Genomic DNA, 8,865 nt, shown 5'->3' with positions numbered 1-8,865 from the left:
AGTTTTATAATTATTTATGCAGAAGGTCAAATCTGCTGCCATGTATTCTGTCATGGCCAAAAAGACTTCTGTCAACTTTAGAATTCATTGACCTACAAATTTATATTCAGAATCTTCTGTATTCCGAAAACTTGCACAAGCCTCTTAGATAGCCTCATCCACAAAGGGAAAGAAGCAGAAGAAAGAAGAACTACAATCCTGCAGCCTGTGGAACAAAAACCACATTCACAGAAAGATAGACAAGATGAAAAGACAGAGGGCTATATACCAGATGAAGGAACAACATAAAATGCCAGAAAAACAACTAACTGAAGTGGAGATAGGCAACCTTCCAGAAAAAGAATTCAGAATAATGATAGTGAAGATGATCCAGGACCTTGGAAAAAGAATGGAGGCAAAGATCGAGAAGATGCAAGAAATGTTTAACAAAGACCTAGAAGAGTTAAAGGACAAACGAACAGAGATGAACAATACAATAACTGAAACGAAAACTACACTAGAAGGAATCAACAGCAGAATAACTGAGGCAAAAGAACGGATAAGTGACCTGGAAGACAGAATGGTGGAATTCACTGCTGCGGAACAGAATAAAGAAAAAAGAATGAAAAGAAATGAAGACAGCCTAAGAGACCTCTGGGACAACATTAAACACAACAACATTCGCATTATAGGGGTCCCAGAAGGAGAAGAGAGAGCGAACGGACCTGAGAAAATATTTGAAGGGATTATAATCGAAAACTTCCCTAACATGGGAAAGGAAATAGCCACCCAGGTCCAGGAAGTGCAGAGAGTCCCATACAGGATAAACCCAAGGAGAAACATGCCAAGACACATAGTAATCAAATTGGCAAAAATTAAAGACAAAGAAAAATTATTGAAAGCAGCAAGGGAAAAACGACAAATGACATACAAGGGAGCTCCCATAAGGTTAACAGCTGATTTCTCAGCAGAAACTCTACAAGCCAGAAGGGAGTGACATGATATACTTAAAGTGATGAAAGGGAAGAACTACAACCAAGATTACTCTACCTGGCAAGGATCTCATTCAGATTCGATGGAGAAATCAAAAGCTTTACAGACAGGCAAAAGCTAAGAGAATTCAGCACCACCAAACCAGCTCTACAACGAATGCTAAAGGAACTTCTCTAAGTGGGAAATACAGGAGAAGAAAAGGACCTACAAAAACAAAGCCAAAAAATTAAGAAAATGGTCATAGTAACATGCATATCAATAATTGCCTGAAACGTGAATGGATTAAATGCTCCAACCAAAAGACACAGGCTTGCTGAATGGATACAAAAACAAGACCCATATATATGCTGTCTACAGGGGACCCCCTTCAGACCTAGGGACACATTCAGCCTGAAAGTGAGGGGATGGAAAAAGATATTCCATGCACATGGAAATCAAAAGAAAGCTGGAGTAGCAATACTTATATCAGATCAAATAGACTTTAAAATAAAGAATGTTACAAGAGACAAGGGAGGACACTACATAATGATCAAGCAATCAATCCGAGAAGATATAACAATTATAAATATATATGCAACATAGGAGCACCTCAATACATAAGGCAACTGCTAACAGCTATAAAAGAGGAAATTGACAGTAACACAATAATAGTGGGGGACTTTAACACCTCACTTACACCAATGGACAGATCATCCAAACAGAAAATTAATAAGGAAACACAAACTTTAAATGACACAATAGACCAGATAGATTTAATTGATATTTATAGGACATTCCATCCAAAAACCGCAGATTACATTTTCTTCTCAAGTGCGCAAGGAACATTCTCCAGGATAGATCACGTCTTGGGTCACAAATCAAGCCTCAGTAACTTTAAGAAAATTGAAATCATATCAAGCATCTTTTCTGACCTCAATGCTATGAGATTGGAAATAAATTACGGGGGAAAAAACTTAAAAACACCAACAAACGGAGGCTAAACAATACATTACTAAATAACCAAGAGATCACTGAAGAAATCAAAGAGGAAATCAAAAAATACCTCGAGACAAATGACAATGAAAACACGACAATCCAAAACCTATGGGATGCAGCAAAAGCAGTTCTAAGAGGGAAGTTTATAGCTATACAAGCCTACCTCAAGAAACAAGAAAAATCTCAAATAAACAATCTAACCATACACCTAAAGGAACTAGAGAAAGCAGAACAAACAAAACCCAAAGTTAGTAGAAGGAAAGAAATCATAAAAGATCAGAGCAGAAATAAATGAAATAGAAACAAAGAAAACAATAGCAAAGATCAATAAAACTAAAACCTGTTTCTTTGAGAAGATAAACAAAGTTGATAAATCATTAGCCAGACTCATCAAGAAAAAAAGGGAGAAGACTCAAATCAATAGAAATAGAAATGAAAAAGGAGAAGTAACAACTGACAATGCAGAAATACAAAGGATTATAAGAGATTACTTCAAACAACTATATGCCAATAAAATGGACAACCTGGAAGAAATGGACAAATTCTTAGAAAGGTATAACTTTCCAAGACTGAACCAGGAAGAAATAGAAAATATGAACAGACAAATCACAAGTAATGAAATTGAAACTGTGATTAAAAATCTTCCAACAAACAAAAGTCCAGGACCAGATGGCTTCAGAGGTGAATTCCATAAAACATTTAGAGAAGAGCTAACACCCATCCTTCTCAAACTCTTCCAAAAATCTGAAGAGGAAGGAACACTCCCAAACTCATTCTGTGAGGCCACCATCACCCTGATACCAAAACCAGACAAAGATACTACAAAAAAAGAAAATTACAGACCAATATTACTGATGAATATAGATGCAAAAATCCTCAAAAAAATACTAGCAAACGGAATCCAACAACACATTAAAAGGATCATACACCATGATCAACTGGGATTTATCCCAGGGATGCAAATATTCTTCAATACACGCAAATCGATCAATGTGATACACCATATTAACAAAGTGAAGAAGAAAAACCATATGATCATCTCAATAGATGCAGAAAAAGCTTTTGACAAAATTCAACACCCATTTATGATAAAAACTCTCCAGAATGTGGGCATAGAGGGAACCTACCTCAACATAATAAAGGCCATATACGACAAACCCACAGCAAACATCATTCTCAATGGTGAAAAACTGAAAGCATTTCCTCTAAGATCAGGAACAAGACAAGGATGTCCACTCTCGCCACTATTATTCAACATAGTTTTGGAAGTCCTAGCCATGCCAATCAGAGAAGAAAAAGAAATAAAAGGAATACAAATTGGAGAAGAAGAAGTAAAACTGTCATTGTTTGCAGATGACATGATACTATACATAGAGAATCCTAAAGATGCCACCAGAAAACTACTAGAGCTAATCACTGAATTTGGTAAAGTTACAGGATACAGAATTAATGCACAGAAATCTCTTGCATTCCTATACTCTAATGATGAAAAAACTGAAAGAGAAATTAAGGAGACGCTCCCATTTACCATTGCAACAAAAAGAATAAAATACCTAGGAATAAACCTACCTAAGGAGACAAAAGACCTGTATGCAGAAAACTATAAGACATTGTTGAAAGAAACTAAAGATGATACCAATAGATGGAGAGATATTCCATGTTCTTGGTTTGGAGGAATCAATATTGTGAAAATGACTATACTACCCAAAGCAATCTACAGATTCAGTGCAATCCCTATCAAATTACCAATGGCACTTTTTACAGAACTAGAACAAAAAATCTTAAAATTTGTGTAGAGACACAAAAGACCCTGATTAGCCAAAACAGTCTTGAGGGAGAAAAACGGAGCTGGAGGAATCAGACTCCCTGACTTCAGACTATACTCCAAACTACAGTAATCAGGACATTATGGTACTGGCACAAAAACAGAAATATAGATCAATGGGATAGGATAGAAAGCCCAGAGATAAACCCATGCACCTATGGTCAACTAATCTATGACAAAGGAGGCAAGGATATACAATGGAGGAAAGACAGTCTCTTCAATAAGTGTTGCTGGGAAAACTGGACAGCTACATGTACAAGAATGAAATTAGAACACTCCCTAACACCATACACAAAAATAAACTCAAAGTGGAGTAGAGACCTAAATGTAAGACTGGAAACTATAAAGCTCTTAGAGGAAAACATAGGAAGAACACTCTTTGACATAAATCACAGCAATATCTTTTTTGATCCACCTCCTAGAGTAATGGAAATAAAAACAAAAATAAACAAATTGGACCTAGTGAAACTTAAAACCTTTTGCAAAGCAAAGGAAACTACAAACAAGACGAAAAGGCAACCCTCAAAATGGGAAAAAATATTTGCAAACGAATCAATGGGAAAAGGATTAATCTCCAAAATATACAAACAGCTGTATCAAAAAATGGGCAGAAGACCTAAATAGACATTTCTCCAAAGAGAACATACAGATGGCCAAGAAGCACATGAAAATCCCCTCAACATCACTAATTATTAGAGACATGCAAATCAAAACTACAATGAGGTATCACCTCACACCAGTTAGAATGGGCATCATCAGAAAATCTACAAACAACAAATACTGGAGAGGGTATGGAGAAAAGGGAACCCTCTTGCACTGTTGGTGGAATGTAAAATGATACAGCCACTATGGAGAACGGTATGGAAGTTCCTTAAAAAACTAAAAATAGAATTACCATTTGACCCAGGAATCCCACTACTGGGCATATACCCAGAGAAAACCATAATTCAAAAAGACACATGCACTCCAATGTTCATTGCTGTGCTATTTACATTAGCCAGGTCATGCAAGCAACCTAAATGCCCATCGACAGACGAATGGATAAATAAGATGTGGTGCATATATGCAATGGAATATTACTCAGCCATAAAAAGGAATGAAATTGGGTCATTTGTAGAGACGTGGATGAATCTAGAGATTGTCATATAGAGTGAAGTAAGTTAGAAAGAGAAAACAAATATCGTATATTAACGCATATATGTGGAACCAGAAAAATGGTACAGATGAACCGGTTTGCAGGGCAGAAATAGAGACACAGATGTAGAGAACAAACGTATGGACACCAAGGTGGGAAAGCAGCAGGGGGTGGGGGTGGGGGTGTGGTGAATTGGGAGATTGGGATTGACATGTATACACTGATATGTATAAAATGGATGACTAATAAGGACCTGCTGTATGAAAAAATAAATTAAATTAAATTAAAAAGAAAAAGAGTTCACATGCCACAACTAAGGAGCTCACATGCTGCAACTAAGACCTGGCACAACCGAAAAAAAAAAAAAAAACCACAGTAAGTTAAAACAGAAAGAATATTCATGGCCAGAAGCAGCCTGTCTCCCTACAGGGAACAATTAAACAGCTCACAGTTCTTGTCCCCTGTGTCTCCCTTTCCTGAATCCCATGAAGGCCACCGCTTTCTGCAGCCACATTTTTTCTTCAGTTGGAGCCCAGTACCATGAATTTGGTTTTTTCTTTCTGAGTTATAATCTCCAACCAGGCATGCTTCCTTTGATTGCACTTGATTATTCCCAAGCTTCCTTAACACATCTGCAATTCCTTCCCCAGATGGTGCCTGTCATTCACTGTGCAAATTCACCACAACTTTCACTCCTGAGTGATGAACTTCCATCTAACCTCCCAGGAGGCCCTTTACTAGCTGTGTGACTTTAGGCAAGTTACCAAACCTCTCTGAGCCTTATTTTCATCATTTATATTGTTGATACTGCTTACCTTGGATGGTTGTTTGGAATTAGAGAAAATTGTAATAATAGTAACAGCAGCAAAAGTTTATTAAGTTCTCATTGTGGCAGATACTATGGTCAGCATTTAACATGCAGTTATTTGCTTGAGTCATCTCAGCAATTCTATCACATGGGATCTCTTACTATCCACCCCCCCCAAAAAAAGAATCTTCTGTATTACCATACTGTGCTAAATCCCAAATTATATATAGAAGAGAAGTAAAACAGCATCCCTGACTTCGAGGAGCTTACAAATCAGCCAAAGGGAAAAGATAAACAGGTACGAAGTCACTGTTCCCTTTACTTGGAATGTCCTTTGTGCTCTGCCTTTGTGCCTGGTCAACACTTCCTCATCTAGCTCAAAGACAACTTCCTGTATGAGGCCATTCCTTGGGTAGGACCAATAATACTTTCCTTTGAACCTAACATTACCCTACACATTGTACCTTTGTTCTTTAAACACTTTCTAATATTTCTTTGTTTAAATATTTGTCTCCCTCCCTAAACAGTGAACTCCTTTAAGACAAAGGTCATGTCTTTTCCCCAGCACCCAGAAGAGGTGGAGCATGGAATAGACATGCAAGGCAATAAATAGTAGTTAAATGAAGGAATTAATGAGTAAATATTTGGTTGTGAGCTAATTAATGCAAAACGAAATGCTAAACAGAGTAGTACTCACTCTTATGCAGTAAAAATTGAACAAAAAGAGAACATGGAGCATTAGAAAAATCAGGAAAGTCTTTGGAAATAAAATGATCTTGAATCGGTGTGGTTGGCAGAATGATGGTCTCTCCCAAAGACGTCTATGTCCTTATCCTTATAATCTGTGAATACATTGCCTAATAGGACAAAAAGGAATCTGTGGATATGATTAAGTTAAGGTCCTTGAGATGATTAGATTATCCTGGATTATTGAGGTAGGCCCAATGCAATTACAAGATTTCTTAAGAGTCATAGAAGGAGATGTGCTGAGGAAAGAAAAACAAAAAACCAGAGTCGCACAGTATGAGAAAAACTTGATCTGCCATTGCTGGTGTTGAAGATAGAGGAATAGAGATACTAGCCAAGGAATTTCAGAAAGGGAAACCTCTAGAAGCTAGAAAAAGCAAGAAAACGAACTTTCTCCCTAGAGCCTCCAAAAGGAACAGTCCTGCCAATACCTTGATTTTAGCTCAGCGAGACCCATTGTGTACTTCTGACTTTTAGAACTGTAAGACAATAAATCTGTGTTGTTTTAAACCACCAAGTGTGTGGTAATTTGTTACAGAAGCAATAGGAAACTAACAGAGTTGGACGTAGATGGTTGGGCTGAATTTGTACGGGCCTACAAAGGAATCTGGGCTGAAGAAAGAATTGGAGACATTTGATGAAGATCCATGGGATTATCAGAGCAGAGATTAGCAAGTCAAGTGGAAGGCTTCTGGACAACTGGAAATGAAAACATAAATAGAACTGGTCTCCAAAAGTCATGCAGAAGTCAGACATTGGTCTTGACAGACTTAAAATGCAGGCACACAGACCAATATTTCCATGTGCAGAGATTTCACAGAGGGCAAGAATAACTATTTTATTTCACTCTCTCTTTGGGGGAGTTTTCTGAATCCTTTTACAAAGATGAATTTCGTTGCAACTAGTCTTCTCAAAGTGTGCTGATAGAATATTCATTCATGTACTTATCCATCCTCTGCCCAAATATTGATGAGCCACTAAATGCTTTCACTGTGGAGGCATGGTCCCTGCAGTCTAGGAAACCATATCTAGAAGAAAAGATAGATAACCCGAATATAAGTATAGTGGACAAGGTTCTTTTTCTCCTTAACTCTCTTCATTTCTTCTCCTCAGTTCTAGTGGGGAGAGTGCTTTTAGTATAATGATGCATCAAAGTCTTGCCATTAAAGGTAGTTCAACATTAGCAAGAAGGAAGGTCTTGCAGACGTAGAGAATGGACTTGAGGACGGGGTGACAGGGAAGGGTAGGCTGGGATGAGGTGAGAGAGTGGCATGGACATGTGTACACTACCAAGTGTGAAGTGGATAGCTAGTGGGAAGCAGCTGCGTAGCCCAGGGAGATCAGCTCGGTGCTTGGTAACCACCTAGAACGATGGGATGGAGAGGGTGGGGAGGAGACGCAAGAGGGAGGGGATATGGGAACATATGTATACGTATGGCTGATTCACTTTGTCGTACGGCAGAAGCTGGCACAACATTGTAGAGCAATTGTACTCCAAGCTGTTAAAAAAAAGAAAAAAGAAGAAAGGTCTTACGGCTGCCCTATGCTAAATGCTTTGAAAGACCCAAGCCTGCTCCCAAAAGAGACTGTAAAGAGCCATTGGATGGAAGGATCCACCATCATACCCGCCCCCCACCACCAAATGAAAAATCCCCAGGCTTGACTACACTGAAAGCTTCAGACCGTATGAAAAGCCTGCAGGATGGAGCTGGGAAAAGCTGAGGGGAGAAGAGGGAGATCAGGGACTCTCATCACAAATGGGCTTTGATTGGACTGAAAGAAAAGACCATGGGTACCATCGTCTGGAATCTGAGTGTGTTTATGATGGGATATTCTTTAGAAATGGGATCTCCTTGAAGATCATTACAAGATGTTACATAAAGCAAAATGTGCCAAGTGTTATAAGAGTGACAAAGTGACATGGGGGGGGGGAGGTTCCACATTGATGTAATCAAAGAAGTACCAAGCATGATTTCCAACCCCTCAAATATCTCTCAGAACCTGAAATTCTACCATTGATCCCGAACACATCTGTCTTAAGCATTGCTTTCTTTCCTCATTATCTATTTGAAAGAGCAAGTCTCCCCAGTCTTAACGAGTTGGTGGAATGACAGATGGGACTGATAGTAAGATGGAAGATGTGCCTCTTTGTTCTCATTTGAAAAGGCTCTGCTTTTCATCATTTATAGATATCTCACTACTTACTGCTGCTGATGTGGTCTTTGCACTTTAGAATTCCCTGAATATGAAGTAGAATGCACATTAAAATAGAATGCAAATGAATTGCTCTGTGCTAGATTCTGGTCAAGGGAGAGATTGCTGCTCAGGTTTTGGTTCAGTTGAAAGTAAATTTCATACCTTGGGTAACAGACGCTACTGTTTCTTTGTTGACTAGTCAGTACA

This window comes from Tursiops truncatus, chromosome X, assembly GCF_011762595.2.
Source record: "Tursiops truncatus isolate mTurTru1 chromosome X, mTurTru1.mat.Y, whole genome shotgun sequence".
Lineage (NCBI taxonomy): Eukaryota > Metazoa > Chordata > Mammalia > Artiodactyla > Delphinidae > Tursiops > Tursiops truncatus.
The sequence above is the reverse complement of the archived record's forward strand: the minus strand, read 5'-3'. Positions refer to the sequence as shown.